Here is a 19,832-nt window from a genome sequence, read left to right on the forward strand (position 1 = left end):
GGCACGGGGGCAAATGACTCCATGGTTACCAAGCGATCAACAAAAGATAATTAATGGGACAAATATAAAGACAGAATAAGGAGAGAGTATGGAATGCTATTGTTTTTAATGGTAAATCTTATTTTTTAAGAAATCAAAAGCTCAAATGAGAGTTTTGGCAACTAAGCCCAGTCCTCATTGTACACTGGCGCCTCGCCGCTGCCTTTTCTTTCATATATCAGTTGATATTTCGTTATTGAACTTCAATGCAATTAACCCAGTCTGCAAACATTGCTTGTTGCTAGGCCTGGCAACACACGGTGAAGATCAACCACTTCAAACGAAAGAGATGTAATTCTCTAATTTGAACAGACTACCTTAACGCATCGGTTACTCTTTTGTCTTTGTTTTGTGAAGCTATTGACCATCTTTATGTTGGACCGATCACAATTTTAGATAAGTAAAATAACTTGCCCTATTCCTCCTCTCCTAATCGTAGGCCGGGGTTGCCAAGCCATGACTCGAGTCACATACCAGAGACTCGAGCAGTATTCCAAGACTCTTTTCCATTGACATCTTAAAAGTGACTCACTCAAACAAACACTAAAAGTGACTCAACTCAACCCAAAATTGAGTGACTAGTTACAACCCTACTGTAGATCTAAGATGTTTTATCCTTTGCTCGTGGTGTGAAGACTAATACTTATTTTTGTTTTCTCTTTCTATATTTATTTTTTTTCTTTGCAGACTATTTGGCACAAGCGGAGCATGTACAGCGTGTGGGCAACAGATCCCTGCGAACGAACTCGTGATGAGATCTCAAAATCGGGTCTATCACCTCAAGTGCTTTGCCTGTAGCTCATGCCACATACAGCTGCATACTGGGGATCGGTACACGCTAGTCAACGGCAGTATCGTCTGTGAGAACGACCACAGCAAGCTCTGCAAGTCAGCGGCGCATCACGCCATGGCCCCCAGCCACGCCCCCGGCCTGAGACCGGGTAATAGAGTAGGCACATAACCATCTCTGACTCACTGATATCACGTTCTAAAGTGTATCCAAATCTGTTTTGCTCGCACTCTTTTTATCAGAATAAATATCATTCTTGAGTAACTGTAACATTTTTGGTGTGTGGATGGAGGATCTCAATTTAACTAATGCTTAGGATGAATTCAAATCTAACTTTTCGGGTGATAGCTCATTAGCGTAAAGTTAAAAGTACAAAGTTTTAGTCAATACATCTAAACTTGATAACAGGCAACACAAATTTTGGATACAATTTAAGAATGTTCTTAATTAGAAGTTATAATAGTTTGTACTACTGTACTGGTGATTTTCAGGCAAATAGATTTGGAATATAAAACGTGCAATTCATTGATTATCGTCAGTGGATAAGTTTGCATGGAATTAAAAAAAAATATATGAAATCATGGCAAAGTAGGTTATCGTTTAATTTACAAGATCGAGGAATATACTGTTTGATCAATAGCTCTGAAAATATAAATGTAATTGTGGTGGCGATTTGAGTTAGCTTATAAAGGATCCGCATGATTTGGTATTGTTCATTGGTAGGGCCGTTATTCGTCATTAAGAGCTTCGCATAATTTGCATTGGAAACCAAGATGAAACAGACAAATACTTTCATTTGTTTGGGCTTGGATGACTTTTTTAACATCATGGCTTTGATAGGTAACTATCCTCCTTCACGTTAGTAGGCAAGCTTTCATCCACTTACTCATGCCCAATGGAGTTTAACAATAGAATTGGCGCACAGTCACGATGGAGGCCACTTACTCGCTGCGCTTCTTAAGACCTCTGCTTTTAACTGCTTAAAGCCATGTTGGAGGAGATGCCGCTTGATGGACATTATATGCTAATTAGATTTTAGGGGCTTGAAAATAAAGCGAATGCATGATGTTTATTGCTATTATCAAGACCCATCTGATGACTGTCTTAATCGCTTCATTTCCCGTTCATCATAATTGCCAACACAATCCTCCCAAAAAAGCGAACCACTTGCCATGCTTACACGAATGAAACATAACTTGGGAGAGATATTCCCCGTGGCGGTTGAGCTCATAAGGCTTGTAGCTGTCAGCCGAAGTTCCCCGAGGCATTACCAATACAACCCCGCTGCCAATCTTTGGCGCAAATCCTCCTTCAGCCGTATACATTTTGAGCGCGCCTTTTCTCTCATTGCGTTTTTCTTTTTAAGACGAGCACTTCTCTCCGCATAAAGATGGAACAGGATTGTAATACCGGAAGGTTTATGCCAGAGTTAAAAGCCCTCTTCTCCTAGGGATGGGATGGGCGAGTGAAGGGGGTTGGAGACCTCGATGAACACTACTACCCAATCTTCTTTTCGAAATCTGATACTCCTCTCTAACATACACTCTTCCTATCGGATCCTCAGATGTCAAATTAAACAAGAAGTTGGAAAGCATTTTCCGTTATCCCTGAAAGCTTGAAGAGAGAGGGCTGTACATGTGCGCCTTAAAATACAATTTACCCTCAAGACATACTTATTTTTGCCGACTGCCATAACATCAAAAACGCTAAGACAATCCAAGGTACTCTCCCATTTTGGGGGAGAGATCACAGACCGAGCATCGACCCTTATTATCTCATCATCTTTGGTTGTCATGGGAACGGCTAGCTATTAGTCAGCCAGTTTTGTTTCAGATTTGGAGAGGTATGTCAACTTGTTACAGGAATATGGGTCTTCAAATATTTGAAGCCGGTTCTGTGTATTTCAGTCATTTCTATGGGCTCGTCAAGTGGAGATATCCTCCGATATTGTTGAATGAAGAATGGTTTATCGAACTTCAGTACTCCAGGGCCCAATCTTACAATGAGTTACGATTGATCCAATTAATCGCAACCATGGGAATCCAGCAAAATCAACATATTAAATGCATGTTTTTTCCCAAAAAAAATTAGATATTAATGTATATCCATTAATTCATTGATTTCTTGACAATTTGGTGTGTTCTCCTTTGTTTACAAACGACAATGTGCAAATTTCATGTAGAAAAATTATGACACTGATGGAGTTCCATAGAGTTACGATTGATTGGATCAATCGTAACTCTTTGTAAGACGGGGCCGAGGGGTCTTATTTGGAATGTGGTGATATGTAATGGTGGTCAACTCCGCTCTTGAAATAACAAAATGAATGTTCATTTTTACCTTCCATATTCGCTGTGTAACAGCCGAATACTGTCTTGAGCATCGGCCTATGATGTACCTTTTCCTGTAAAATTATCCTACATGAACAGATTCCATATCTTTAAATGAATTGTAGAGGGAAATTGGCCGAAATGGTTGCAAACGTCGTTTAGTTTTCAACAGTATGAATTCAAAATACACGGTCTTTATTCTGTGAAGTGAGTTCAGTCTCGAATGAATTAAAGACAGTTTTAATTCAAAGCAGGTCCTTGCCAAAAGAGAGGTGACATTCCCCCTCCCCACACGCACACGCACATATATCCTCACCCACACCCACATACACACACTCACGTCCGGTATGGTTGTACCTTTGCGAAGAACCTGTACTCCTTGCCTTGAGCATAAACAGTACAGTTTTTGCCAGATAAACCTGTAGCATATCTAAATCTAACTATTAATAATCTCCACTCCAAATACAAAACCTTAATCTATCTCACAATAGTAAAATAGACTTGGTAGAAACCTAACGAAGATAAATTGTAGTTTTTGCACCCCATTCGATATCTGGCATGCTGAAACCGTGCGTCATAAAATGGATTCCGAGAGGGCTGTTCAATTCCTAATTTATATTGGTGGCTTTCGATTTTAGAATGATTACAGTGATACAGATGTTCCAAATATGTCTGACATGTCAGTATCATTACATCGGATAGCATTAGGTTTTCTCTGGGTCGCTCTGTCGGAAGCATCGCCTCCTTTTTACATCACCGCACACTCTTAATATAACCTTCCACCGGTTCAGATTGGGAATGGGGTTTGATTGAAAGGTTTAATGCTTTGAGAATATAAACTACGCACTCACCGCGCACCTTATTCGCTCTCACCGTGAACACGCATAGAGCAGTGAGAAGCCCCCAAGTAATTGTTAGACTACTCGACAAGGAGACGATGAAGAGGGAGAAGTATAATCAGGGGCGGATCCAGGATTTTGAAATAGGGGGGGCGCCAGCGGCGAGGGAGCGAAGCGACCGAGCGGGGGGAGGGTGTGGGAGGGGGGATACCCCCTCCCACGGCAAGGACTTTTTCAAAAAATCATGTCCAAAAGTCGTATTTTGAGAGCACCTTTAGAAGAAAATGCACACTTAAATCACTGTAACTTCATGAATAAAAGACACATACTGACTCATTTAGGAGCTGGTTTCCAGTCACACACCGTATAAGCGGTCATTCAAAACATACATTTGGCAAAGGCTCTTCACTTGCTTGCATCGTGTGATTGAAACGTCAAATTTAAATGATACGAAACTGAGACTTGTAATCGATAAGTTCCGAATAATCCATTCTGTTTATTGTCATTTGTGTATTTACATTGTGTGTTTCAAACGAGAATTGTTTAGTCGTATGGCAACATGCATAAAATTTGGTTCTTTTTTCCCCAAAATGCACAGTAAATTGTTACAAACTACAGAAAAAACGACATCATCTTCTGGTAATCAACCTTTTCCCTCGTATTATTTTCAAATCATCTTCAATAATCCAGTCATTCTGCACAACCTCAAAGTAATATAATGCTTCTTAAGGGGATTCTCAGCATTTTTATTGTTTACGTTTTCGATTTTGCTGGCAATTTTTTTTAAAGATATATTGTAATCAGCAAACCTATAGATTATCAAACATTAAAAATGGGGTGGGGGGGGGTTAATGTCACAATTTCTACTTTTTAACAATACACAATGTGTCCTCGGGACGTTTTTCCCCAGCACGAAAGTATTTTTTATTCTCCCCCCACCCCCACCCCCCCCCCCGTCACATAAAATCTTCGCTCCTTACGCTGACATATAGCTGCCTATACACAGCAAACGCGGAGTGGGGTCGACTGGTGATTGAGAATGTACAATTTTGCTCCTTGATAATTCGTTGGAATGATTGCTTCGGCGAAACTTAGTTGGGGCGCCCTGGATAATATGCCTCTGAATCTACCAGAAAGTGTAAAAGTTAGTTTACATTAAATACAAATATGTCTGACCTATACATTTCAGTGAAAACGTACATGACCAAGGCAGAATGATAATGCTGCGCACGTGGCGCCCGATATAGGGCTTCATCTTTGAGTGAAGAATAATCTCGGGATAGACATTATCATTCGCATCGTTGACACTTTCTCTCGCGATCTGTTACTTACAATTTACATGTGTTTGCCATAAAGACGGACAAACGCATGTTACAAAAAACACAAAATTTCGGAAAAAAATGATATCCAATCCAACATCTTCACACTGGTCACTGCACTACAGCTCCCGATTACAAGTGGTGCAACTTTCCAACCAATCGACTTGCGCGCCCTGGAATTCCGGAATTTACATATTGCAATACAGTATGACAGAGGTGCATTTGTGCGAACACAAAGGCCATGAGCGTAAGTTAAAATACAGTTTTGACTAGATCTAGCCCTTGAAATTGACTACATTGTACCAATCCAGTAAATATAACCATCAAAAAAAAAAAAAAAAATCCGGCGAAAATAGGGGGGGCGCGCGCCGGGGCGCCCCCCTCTGGATCCGCCGCTGATAATGTCCTACCTTCCCTCCCTGCCGATAATTGCCTATCAAGCATCGGCTTGGGGAAGCAGAAAAGGGCCAGTCTTATTATTGCGTCTCCGAACATCTCAAAAAAGAAAAAAAAACGGGGCGTAGGATAGCGTATGAAAGACGTTAAAGCCTGCAATCGTCGGGAGTTAAGATACCTTTTCCCCCACGGCATGAATATCGTTTGCCCAAACAAAATTTGTCGTCCAATATATATTCAATACTGAATTGCACACTTGTGCTGAGTCGGACAAGACAAGAATCCCCTTTCGGATAATTGCATTTGCATGGCAAAAACGAGACGCGGGTGGCGCTTCAGCGTCAAGTCTCTTGATGTAGAGAATCCCTGTCCTTTTTAATTGCATATTTGCTTCGATTCGGTAATGGGATATTCTACATAAATGGAACGACAGATATTAGATTTGTAATAGCATTATCATGTTTATTGGAGCTATCTCTATGAGATGTATACGATGTAAACGAGAATCGTCAATCATCTCATAAATTCTGTCATTCTTGGCTTATTCATAATCCTGGCAATATCGAAGGTTTACTAATGTTGAGAGAGCGGCTGTGGGGACAGATAATCACACGAAAGAACATTAGACGAAATCTATTCAGGAGTCAAATATCATTCTGAGCCGTCGTCAATATCGTTGCCGTTGTTCGTTCTGTACCGATGTGAAGAGGGAAGGGGGGCAAAACGAACAGAACATTGGGGCGAGTTTCATATTGGTGCAGGGTTTGGGGTCCTGGTCCATGGGTGTTTCATAAAGGTGTTCGTAAAGTTACGCACAACTTTACGAACGACTGGAACATGTTCTTATACATGAGTCATTAAAGACATCTATATAGGGTTATATCACAAAGCACAAGAAAGGAACACCAGTTGTGCGTAAAGTCATTCGTATCTTATGAACAGCTTTATGAAACACCCACCTGCTGTGATCCCGGTTATGGAGTGTTTTATTTGAGGTAAATAACTTTCTGTGTTTTGAACGAAGAAGAAAAAACCTTAACGCTGTTGCCTATGGTCATTGGTATACATGGTATAGAGCATATCAAGTGGCACATGCCATCTGACAGGTTCAGTGGACATAATTAAGGAAATTAAAATGCTTCTAAAATGAGGAAAATCGGGCACTAAATCTGGAATATAAGAATACCTCGTAGCTCGTTCGCACAGACGGGTTGGCGGGATGAGTGGGCCTATATAGGTAAAAGGAATATAGAGTCAAAGAAATAGAAATAAAGAGCCTGAGTTTTAGCTCACAGCTAGCAGGCGAGATGAACCTGTACGGCAGAGGACACGAGTCAAACCAATTAGAGAGATGGTAGACTTGACCTGAAATGACCTTTCCGATAGCCATGTCCAAACAAGCTGTGATATGTAGGGCGCGACGGAATTACGAGTGCAATTACTGAATGATGGTTCGGTGCGCTAGTAGTCTTATCCTAGCATCCATATTGGATTACTTCCTTGTCATATTGCTCAAAATTTGCCCCAAATACACAACTTGACCTAAATACTGTTTCCAAAAACGACGCTCTTGCGTTATGGTCATCTCGCGTAAGTCCCGCCAAATGTTTATGGTATCGAATTAAGCGACGGATTGAGTACGATGAAATTACATGCCTTAAAAAAAGGGAAAAAAAGAAAATGAAGTCTGATATCCGACGATGTCTGAAAGGAGACCAAGGGCAGAGAAACAACCGCTGATTTTCTTGATGGTTACGAGCATTAGAGGGTATGGGTGAGATAGGTATGAAGATTCCTCGTGAGGTGAAGACGGAGACAGACATGTCTGAATTAACCTAGACAGCTCGCAAATCCAGAGTCGTTGGATATGAGCAGACCAAAGAGTATATAGTTTTCAGTGGTTTCTGACAGCGAGGGTTTAAAATGTTAACAATGATAATGTTGTCGAAACGGGCCAGGATCTTACGCTTAAATAGTCAAATAAATTTATCGAGCGTACCATCCCTAGACAGGTTTTATTACCAGTGTACCAGTAATGCTGATTAATCGAGCATATTTACTGTTCATCTTGAAACATCGAGGCAAACCCTAACAGGCTTGAATACTGGCATTTTCATTGTATGCTCAAAGGAACTACTGCGTACTATTTTCAAACAGTTTTTGCCATGTTTACTAGCAGAATTGCTGATCAATCAAACATTATTCGTGTCATATTTTCTTGCGCTTTCCATGGGCAAATCTTTGATATAAATCACGGTTTACATTGCCTGCCCTCTGATGCTTTCATCAAGAATATGAGCCCCTGATATTGCGCTTGATGCTAAAGAAATGCGACAGAATCTTGTATTGTGAATGACACAGTTCCACCGTTATAGAGCCGTCTCCAGACCGACCACATCTTTTGCAATATTACCAATGACATACCATCGGTCGGTTTGGAGTCGGTTTAGTTGGAGTGACTGTAGCGTACAAAATCGTTGGTGCCCAGAACCGCACTCATGCCCGGTCGAAGTTTATGCTCAGTCCAAATGGTAGCGTCTATACAAAGTTTGACGCTCAATCAGATCCACAGTCCTTGATGAAACCCTACGAAACTGTTGTGTGGTATGTCGTTTGTTGGTTTTCTGTTTTTTTTTATTAAACGAATACAGTCGGGTAATCATCGACAACCTCATGTTTATACATGTGATGAACGAGGAATTCGTGTTCACATTGTGTCTGCGGAGAATCCGCCCTCGATGATATTGAAACGTTGGCCTATATTCCGAGATCTAGACTTTCGGTTGTGACACCAGTGTTGGATTCACGCTGTTATTACACGGCAAGAACATAAACCCCTTGATGTGATTGTGACACCTTAAATATGATCTGAACACTGGTGATAAGCTTAGCATCCAGGTTTATGTGTCAAATACAAGGCTGTGTGCTATACTATACGATGGCACTTTTTGCTTCAAGGTGTAGGCCTACAGATTGCTTCGTAGGAATCATCAAAGAATTATGAAGGGGGTGAACTGTTTTTTGGAGTTTGGGTCTGCGTTCTTTCCACCTTGAAAGAAATTGAACTCCAAATAATCCCGAAACCAAAACCTTTCTATAAAATATTATCCTAAGGGCACCACCAGCACGGCACACTAGTTAAGACATGTCATATCGATATCGAATCGGGGATAACATTCCTATTTATTACACAGATTTCCACTTTGTCATCAATTAAATTGAATTCCAGATTAGCAGAGTCTCTCATTTCGGTCCCAACGTATTCAAGTCCGTGTTTGCAATTTTTTGCGTCCCATTTATCAATCATGTATGAATGAGAAACGACATGAGGAGCGACATGAGAGACGATAAGTACGATCTGGAAAAGTCTTGCCCTTTCATTATTATCGGAAACTGCAACGGGGAAATAACAAATTTCGCTTGCTTTAATTGGATAAGGGAAGCAGGCGCTGTCGAATTTCAGGAGGAAAACAGTTCAATTTGATTCCTAAATCTTTTAAGGGTAAATTCGTTTTTTTTTCTTTCCCTCCTCTTATTTTGGCCCAATACACCAAGCTTCCCTAGTCACTCATTAGGCCCTGAGCTATGGATATACATTCTAAATGCCGCATCTTTTTCTCTTCCCATACCCGAAATGCGTTTCGCAGCCAGAATCATCCATAATGTTCAATTTTGACTTGTGTTGTATTTATTTCCCCCCGACACTTTCAAATTAGCTCGAATGTGAGGGGATACCAAGAGCGCCGAAAGCGCCCATTAATCTACGACAGCACCAAATCCTGACAAATTAAAAAAGAGATCGGTTGTGGGGTGGGGTGGGGATACAGGGGGTGAAAGTTATGAGAAAAGAACTAGCAGAGAGCCAATCAGTTCAATAACGAGAAAGAAATCATTATGTGAATAGGAAAATTTGACATGTGCGGGATTGATTAGTTTGTCTATAGGTTATATAACTAGACACTTGGCATTTAGTTCGAGAAGCCATATGATGAGGGTGCAATGATCAGAGCAATCGTTATGATGTATAAATACCCAATCAGATTAAGCTATTGTCGACTTTTCTCCTTGACAATACCTTTGCCTTTTGAGCCTTTTATATCGAGCAACCGAGTTCCTTTAAAGTATTGAAAACATCCTTGACTTTTCTTTGAATTCTAAAGCATGTTCGTTTTAATTTTACCTCGATGGTTTTTACTGATGAATTTGTTGTGAGCCAACCAGATGCAAGGATTTCGGTAGCTTATAACAAATAGATCTAGTCAGTGAAAAATTACTATTTCATGGGATGCTCTCCTGAACGCCGTGTCTGCGAAAGATCATTTCCTGCGTTTAAGAGGTCAAACTTGGCCAACTTCAGAGTATGGAGCTAGCTCCACGTTCAGACCGAGAGATGGAAATATTATTTTCAACAATCCAGCCCCACCAACTGACCACAACTTCCACATCTTTACCGCAGTTTTCTTCGAGATGAGGGTCTCACATTGGTCCAGGTTATCCATGTTAATCGCGTGAAATTTCTTTTTTCTTTTCTTTTTTATTCAATGTGTAAAAAAATTAGTTTCTTGGTCAGTAATTTTGACCGCTTCCGTAGAGTTATTTCCCTCAAATATAAAAATTGGGTTTTTGCACTGCAGTCTCAAGGAAAGACGTTTGATAAAACAAATAACAAAGATATAGGAAATGATAGGATTTTAGCAAACCCAGTAATTGCGTTTGAAAGGCTATAATTGAAACGTGCAGAACTACCGACAGTGAATACGTTTGTCATAATGTCTTATTTATATTAAATTATTCCCCATTCAATACATCGATTCGTTTGCCTGGAAGGTAATTGAAATTGATTGATTTTCACTTTAAGTCCAATTGTTCAGTTGAGGATGAAAGGCAACATCTAATGAGGAAATTATTTTTCCGTTTAAATGAGCAAGTTTGTTGTGGTTCCATTAGCTGAATGCCTTTGTCATGGGTCTTCTTTACTAATGAGTTGCGGACTTCGGTATGTCCATCGTGCCTTTTATCGAAAGGAACCGTTCTCGGTTTGGTTTCACAAAACTGTTCGAAAATTTTCGCACGACGTTATGAGTAACTGTTTTTAAAGTGCCGAAATGAGAGTCAATAGTTTCTAACGAGATTTTACTGTATTTCAAAATTGATTCATTTGATTAATTAATTAATTTATTTATGAATGTACGTTGCCCTGAACATGTGTTTTTATGTTACTGACCGTCTGCATAATGAATGCGATTGAGGTGAACATCTTGCTTGTCATAGTACGGACGTTGTGAGGCCACGCATGTTGTGCCTAACTTTGCCATGTTTACGCAAAGTTCTGAGAAACAGTCCCCCACGGAGGTGGTCTTTCTTCTTCGTAACCCCAACGCAAGTCCCCCTCCCCTATTCCTCATTTTATATTTCACCCCCTCCCTCATCAACTGATCTTCAACCTGCCTCCTCCGCCTCTAGAACTCTTCCCCCACCCCCTCTTCCCCTTTCTCCATCTCACCGTACACTTTTCTGTTTTTCTCCATCTATTTCCCTTCCCAATCGCAAGGCTCTTATTTATTCACTCGATATCACGGCGGCACCAATTGTGGCAATTAGTGGCTGCTAAGTGATTGGGTTCGCTACCGATAGAATATCCCCTTCCTTAGCCTTTCCTCCCTGCGGACCCAACCCCGGCCGTGACCTTGGTTCATTGTGCCTTTCGGAAGCCCCACCCCCTCCCCTGCACCCACTCTGGTCCATCCTCCACTCGGGTTATTCATGTTTTAGATGGGCACCTTCCCTCGAACTACGTGTAGAACTGAGCAATTCATGAACTTGACAATGACTTTGTTATCTAAAGGAAGAATTCATTATTCGATAGTGAACTTGAAGTAGTATATTCCGGAACATATTCGCGATATGTAAAGGAAGCTGAAGAAGGTGGGTAGGATCGGTAAGTTAGTACAGTGCCTTCAGTAATTTGATTTGGGTACACGGCATACGTCAGGTTTAAGAGGTGAAATTTTCCGCCCATACCACTCCCCCCCCCCCCTCTCTCTCTCCATTATTTCTCAAGATTGTCAATAATTGGGGGATATTAATGAGGGGTAGAAGAATAAGTTTTTATTATGGACAGGATGGTAAGAGGTCACCATCCCAACGACAATATAATCAGGCCTGCGTTGGTAAGCCTCCGTAGAAGTGCTTGGCTTTACACATGCTGGCAAGCAGCAAGATGAACTTTCTCTGCAGGTTTCATCTTGCCACTGTCTGTGATAATAAAGACGATGTTAGCTCTTGAAACTGCTGGGAGATATGGCAAGTGAGGGGTTGGTGTAGTTATGGCCCGTGTTGCGATCCAGAAAGCTGGAAGCGATGGGTCGTGCATGAGTCGGGGGGAAAAAGACCGGTCGACTCTCGGCGCAGGATTAGTCCACCGCCTCTCTCCTGAACAAACAGAGTTGTCAAAAAGGCCAAGGGTATGTATCCCAAACCCTTCATGTCGTTGATCATTTAATAACAAGAAGCTCCCCGGTAAAAAAGGAGAAAAATGAAGAGAAGAGGGAAGAGAACGGTTTGTTTAATAAGGGCATCGTTTGCTGTGGGGAATTTGAGTAATGATAATGTAATTATCTGCTTATCAATTATGCGTCGTGATGGGTTCGAATCGATTGGCCTATTTTGACAGACTTGGTCCGCAAGGCCGCCAAAGTAGCAAGAAGTAATTCACGCTTCGCCACAGCTGATGCAAGGTGGGACTGGTTAGAGAGCTGAAGCCGAAACGACTCAATTTCCTTCGACAATGCTCTTGCTTGAATTGAGGCTAGTCAAGTGCTATGACACAGTTTTGAAGCTATTATGCCTTGCATCTTGAGTGAAGAAGACTTTATTGAACCGTCTCAGTTACTTTTTTTTCATCTTATACCATCTCATTCGATAACTTCCAGGGTCTTCAAATGAAGTTTTCGTCTAGGAGCTGTTTTCATTTCACCTTGCGAGAGCACATCTTTTTTTTTCTTTCTTCAGATTAAGCCTGAATGGCATTCAGAGCGGAGAGTATACAAGCGCGCGCGTTGCGCCTGCGAGCCAAAAGACTTCATATCGAAAAACGGTCGTAATTAGTTTTAGGGGCGCGTGCGAGGGTTCCCCGATATTCAATCTATTGTCCGCGCTTCAGCCGAGTGTTCATAATTGCTTTTCGATTGCTATTATTAGTATTAATTACACGATAACGACGGGAAGAAAGGGGTGCCGTTTGCATTACTAGATACTAGCGGTTACAATTTATATGGATCTTATGCACGGTGACTCAGAAAACCCGAAAGGGAGCGCAATGAAAAAGCCCCGCGCGCCGAGAAAGAAACCCCAAGTCTCGTGCGCAGTGCTTGATTGATTTTGCTTATTAATTTCCCGTTCCTTAAATGCCGCATTTATAGAAGCACACAAAAGGGTGTCGTCGTCTCCTCGCGTTAACTCAAGACACCATTCGGATGTTAAGCGATAGAGGCTCTTTTCTTCCGTTCGCATGAAAAGACGTCGTTCTCTCCCCCATAACGAAGTCGCTATAAGAATGATTTAGTCGCGCATTAATATTTTCGCCCCCGTGCCCATGTTTGCTGTACCAATATTTGCAGGCGTATCTATGTACGTGTGCGCGTTCATGATCTGGCCTGCACTCAAACATTACACTGAATGAGCTTTAATTTCCGAGCAAACATGAGATTGCCTCCAGATTAGTTCTTAACTCGCACAAGTATCACTACCCTTTAAAACGAAGCCATTTTAGATCCATCATTCCATGTTGTCACTAAGTGGCGTCGATAAGCATTCACTACATGATCAGATTATGTAAAACGTTCAATATATTAAATTACCGAATCGTTTTCGGTGTTTAGGTGGTCTGTTGGGTATTGAACTTTTTTTAAAACATTATCATGATGATGATGATTATAGCAAGCCATTGTATCTGCGTGATTGAAAGATTAAGTAATTACCCCGTCCACATTATCCCGCCATTAAATTAATGCACCAAATCGCAGACTCATTTGCATAAGGAGAATTCCTATGCGAGTTCGCTTACAATAAAAACCCATTTATACCAAGGTTATATAGTAAACATTTACTAAAGTGAATTTAGCAAATTTAATTTTGGCCTGGCTAGCAGCGAGAAATGACCTTACATGGCTCCCAATCAACGAAGTAAATGTCGAATAAATTGGACCCATTGTCGCCTTTGTTTGGGGCTATTGTGTCGTGTTTATCGAAGGAAATTTAGGGTAATTTCTCTTTTCAAACGCTCGATTGGGGGATAATTTTCGTTTAATTTGAGGAGAATTGCTCGCTATGTATTGAGTGGGCCTCTGAAATGAATTGCGGTGGAATTATTCATAATGTTCTTATTAGGATCAGGTCGTATCATTTCCCTGTATTTTTCGGTGACTCGCCGAAACATGATTTGATATGCGTACTTTCCTGTATTGAATGCCAGTATAAATAAAATGCGAACTATATATATATATATATATATATATATATTCACTTAATCCATACCTACTTTGACTTATCATCATGTTCATGTAAACTGTTTTGATTGTTTAATTATATCGCGAAGGTATGCTATCTTGCAATAATGCTCGTCATTCGTTACCCCCCCCCCCCCTTGTCATGAGTTTCCCAGTGTCATTTTAGCCAATCCTACCTCTCAATGACAAATCATTTTGTCGTTACTTTTCTCATTATACTACCCAGTAGTTGTCTATACAATCTACTCATCCCCTACCTCACATTATTTACCCGTAATCCACTTTGTATCATATAGGCATTTTGTTGGTCAAATTACAACTGTCACGCAGCGGAGAAAAGCGCTCCTTTCAAAATGAGTAATAACATTGTATAGGACCTCGCTATTGGATTTAACAATAAATACTAATAAAGATTGTCGACTGCATTGACAGAATGCCTATATAATGAGAGATTCAATAAGCATTCAAAACGCCACGGCATATATCATATTTCAGGGTTATTGCGGCTGTCAAGTACAATTACATGTGAATGGCTGGATGGGCACGGATAATTATAGCTGTCAATTTGGGGCAAAATCATGTCCCATGTTTTTAATTAATTTCTCGAATGAAATGTATTTTGCAATTATAGCAGACGTTCCATGATGAAACGGTAATTCTTTCTCATTTTGTTTTCATGCTTTTATCTCTTTTTGTTCTTGCTACAGGTTTGCTAATTCAGAGTTCTTGAACGAGCCTCATCCCTCTCGTTGACGTATCCTGACACGGTGACGGTCTTTAGATTGGCAACGCTGACAGGCATTGAGACATAAAAAAGGACTGTATATATTCACGCCAAAGGACTTATGTATACGAAGAACGGATGGAGATGAAATGTCGTGACTTTAAGAATTGTGACCTTCGACATGTATGTCGTTGCTATGGACGCTTTGAGACGGCGCACTGAATAGATACCCCCACCGACGAAAAATCAGAATTCGTCCAGGAATGTACAAGAGCAAACATCCAATATTCATTTTTTCAAACAAAGATAAAATCGTCGGGGAAATTAAAAAGAAAGATCATGGATCGTTAACACCACGTGACTCTGTGAACTAAATGAAATCACAATTGCTATACAGCATCTATGGACATTCGTTTTATATTTAGTGTTATCGATGTTTTTCGCACTGTTTTTGCACCTATTATATAACAGTTGTGGCAATTTGCATCAAGAAGGTTTAAACCAGTGTGCGGTTCCTGCAGACATTGGAATGGGTAGCTCTGGGAAGAATGTTTGAGCAAAAACTAATGATGAAATGCAGCGTTGAAATTTAAAAAAAAAATGTATTTTTAGCCGTCCTGCTTCATAGCTAATGCTTTGCCATTGTCGTCTAAACGTGTATGGCAAAAACAACTTGATGTTGAAATGTTCGTGTTTTGTTATCCATTTCAATTCTCTTCTGCACTGAAATCACTATAAGCTTTTTCATCGTTCAAGCTGGAACCACCTGAAATGGATTGATTGTTCAAGGGACACCATGATCATTTTTCGTCATTTTTGTGTGTGTGTGGTTCGACAGCTTGGTAAAGCAACCCACTTGTTTGTGAAGCATATTCCAAGCCCCCTCAACTTAGTACTTTTTTTTCAATGAGAAAACGCAATGTATACTGCACGGACGGAAAACCGAACTCGAGCGATTCTCATTGACAACGCACCTCATACATAGACGACCATGTAATAATGAAGTGTTCGGGGGGAAAAAACGCGATCATTCTTCATTTGGCAGGAGCTATTAATGGACGTGTTTCACTCTTCATAACTATCGCCTCTCTTTATTACCTTCTGTCAAGAGACAAGATGCACTGGTAAACCCGGGAGAGCGAAATTAATTAATTTTTTCTTCCACTGATCAGTTTTACTCGCAACCTATATGTTTAATATCCAATAGAACCGGATCGTTTTTATTAGAAACACTTCGGGCAATATACAATCGTATCCAATTAGCCTGTCTAACCTTCGAATACTTGGAAATTAATCATGTCTGAGTAGGAAAAGGGAGGGGGGCGGTAGATTTGATGTGTCTCAATTCAAAATGGCGACCCCCATCCGAGGCTGTCCACTTTAATGAAATTGCGCGCGTAAAGTTGATAGCGAAGTTCGTCTGCTCTAAGCGACGGGCATGTGTGCAATCCGAAAATGGACTTGGGTTAATTGATGAGATTGTGTGTAGTCAGCTGCTGGGTCCCAAATCTTCCCCTCTCTCTGTGTGTCTCTCTCTATCTACCTCTCCCTCTGTCTTGAAAAAAAACTTGATTATACCCGCTTTTCTGAGAGCAAAACTCACCTTCACAAGCCCCTCTTCCATTTGCGCCATACCTCGGTTAATACCTACCCCCATCGCAACACAACTCGTTAAAAAGCTGATTGTTACTTAGCCAAAGCCGCCGGGAGATGTCAGAAATGTAGTCGAACATAGTGAGATAATTTTTGCGGCCACCTTCGGGAGAGGCGCTTTGTTTATACAGCCCCCGTAAATGGGCCGAAGAAATCGTCTCTTCACTTTCTCCCTCACTCTCTCCCACTCTTTCCACCACTCTTCCCCCTTCACCCGCAAATCACTTAAAAGCTCCACAATGATGCATTACATCTCGTCGTGATAGTCCACCATCTTTAAGTGATGTTATGGCTATACATTATTTGGTTTTCGTTCTTCATTCTTACAAGAAGTTCAAATCAATTCGATTTTACATTATATTCACCATTAAATTCACCAGGAACACAATTACACAATCAAGTTTGTCCACACTGATTTATAACTTGCATAATGTCTGTTTTCTTTACAAAAGCAATCACGTCTTCAAAGACAGCTATATTGTTCATAATGTTTTTTATGACGTCACAAAGCAAAATTTTATGACGGATAATTAAGTGCGAGTTTTGTATTAACGCTTTAGTCTTATCATTTTTATTTGGTATCCCTTCTTGCATTCTAATCTCCCTCTCCTTTTGGTCGAATGACACATTAAGAACGACCATGAACCTTCAGCTTCTTGTAATTAGACTCTAGAGGGCAGTCTTTATGTTATTTAAATTCGAGATGTCCCAAGATTGCCGTGCCCCGTGCTTGTGGATGGGGCGGGAGTCTGGGCTTCCCTTAACATCCTGTCATTCTTAAGTAGGTCTTACTCTAGTAATATTGGTAGGTAAAATACCACTTGGTCTACACCCTCTTTGCCTACTTTCCATCTCATCTCACACACATGGTCTAATCCCAATTTGTTGACAACCAGTTCGTCTAATAGCCATTTGGTCTAATTGCCATTTAGTCCATTAACCATTTTGTCTATAAATTGCCTATTATCACACCAATTTTTTGTGAAATTTCAAGTAATAGGTTATACCATTTTCGTCTGATAACCATTCGGTATCACATCACTTAGTCGTTATGTTTAGATGTACTTTTTTCTATTTTTATTTTGAAAAAAAAATCTGACAAAATGTAAGATAATAAGTAGACTAAATTAAACTACACCACATGGCCACTAGGCTAAATGAGAAATAGACTAAGTGGGTTTTAGACCAATTATAGTGTAGACCAAATGCCCAAACGGCAATTAAAACAATTTTTTATGGTAACCCCCGTAGGAATTCGGCAGGACAGCGTTTTGCTTGTAAATGGTAAACGTTAAACTGGTATATAACCAATTAACTAGGAAAAAATTACGTCTAGGTTAATCAGTCGTAATGCTGACCTTTTAGACGACAGATATTACTCTTGGGCCTTTTTTAATCAAAGTGGAGACAATGGCAGAGTGGGGATTCGAACTCACAACCTTGCGATTGTGAGTCCATTGTTCCAACCATGGGACCACACGACCCGTGTGATAGTAAGTCAAATTGGTTTTGCTTTGTCTATATGAGATTAAGACGAAATGAATTATACACCCATCCTGTCTCCTCGAACATTTTTTTTATAGTATGTTAGTAAACCTACCTTTTAAACCCATCATGGCTGCTCATCTGTTGTACATGTAATTGTATGGAACATGGTTGAAGTTTTTTTCCGCATTACTTCTGATGTTGACCAATGAATTGTAAGTTATATTTTATACGTCATATTACTTTTCACTTTAACAGAAATATTTGATGATATTCATGTCGATGGGGTTGCGAAAGAGCGGTTCCATATCTTGCTCCTCAGATATGTGACCTACAAAGGAATTCTTATATTATAATGATAATATGATAGTATGTTGCATAATTATTGTACAGTAATATGTAACGCATGTTGTTTATGAGAGATGAAATACGAGGAAGATTTTATTATCATTACATTTATCATTATTATGTTCACTGTTCATGTCTTGCTTTTCTTCTATTTGTGAATAGTCGGAGAGTATTTGAAAAAATGAAATGCAAGAAATTGATATTAAATTTGTGCACGTTCTTACTTGAACACTGAAACTGTTTTTGTTTCGTTTTATTCTGTTAACAAACTGTTCATGTTTTTGATTCTGCTTACTGTTTGTAAAGTCATAGATAAATTTCCTTTCACCCCCGTGCTGTAATATAGTCTTGTAAGATGTAAGTGTAGCAACAGTTTGAAAACACGAAAATGCTGCCTGAAATGAGTGATGATGATGATGATAATGATGATGACTGTGATGATGATGAAGGTGATGATGATGATGATAATGATGATGACTATGATGATGATGGTGGTGGTGGTGGTGGTGATGATGATGATGATGACGGTGATGATGATTGTGATGATGAAATGATGAGGATGATGATGATGATGGTGTTCATAGTGATGGCGATGGTGATGATAATGGTGGTGGTGATGATGATGAGGATGATGAAATGATGAGGATGATGATGGTGATGATGACGACGATGATGATGATGATGATGATAATGATGATGGTGTTCATAGCGATGGCGATGATGATGGTGGTGGTGGTGATGATGATGAGGATGATGATGGTGATGATGATATTTGTTGCTACTTACGCTGTAGGTGCATGAACCTGAAAGCCACATATGATTTCACATATTTCTTAAACACGACGAACACTCGAATATCCCCCCTTGAAAGAAAGCAAGTGCCACACATAGTGTTAACAGTGTGTTCACATTGTGAAATCTGTGAAGATGTGAATAAATCTCAAAATTGAATAATTTTACACTGTGGACACCTCTGTTAGTAATAAAATGTGAATGTTCACAGTGCACTCAGGTTATGTAAATAACGTGATCCACATTGCTATAACACTCAAAACGAACAGTTTAAAGTCGAGTTTACATTGTGTGCTACACTGTGAACACACTATGATACACACTGTTAACACGGTTTGAACTCACACTCTGGAACCCATTTTTAATGCATTGTCAAAACGATAAATTGCCAATTCGTCCACTCACCACATGGTCAAACATCATTAAGTCTAATGCCATTCCATCCACCAGCATTTCCTCTAACAACCATTTGGTTCAATCATCACTTCGTCTAATCACCAGTTCGTCTATTAACTTTTTGTCCAATAACCAGTTGGTCTGATATCTATTTCATTTTCATTCATTTCTCACAATTAATACTTATGTTTAACTAGACCACATGGTGTATATG

General features: G+C 40.1%; 1 long non-coding RNA gene across 1 annotated transcript; it reads left to right on the plus strand.

Annotated features, from left to right (window-relative positions):
- Positions 1-886: 886 nt before the first annotated feature.
- LOC121428445 lies at positions 887-18,667 on the plus strand. Its single transcript, XR_005971792.1, has 2 exons — positions 887-988; positions 14,928-18,667. It is a non-coding gene; the product is annotated as an uncharacterized LOC121428445 (long non-coding RNA).
- Positions 18,668-19,832: the final 1,165 nt, after the last annotated feature.

Source organism: Lytechinus variegatus, chromosome 15 (assembly GCF_018143015.1).
Source record: "Lytechinus variegatus isolate NC3 chromosome 15, Lvar_3.0, whole genome shotgun sequence".
Lineage (NCBI taxonomy): Eukaryota > Metazoa > Echinodermata > Echinoidea > Temnopleuroida > Toxopneustidae > Lytechinus > Lytechinus variegatus.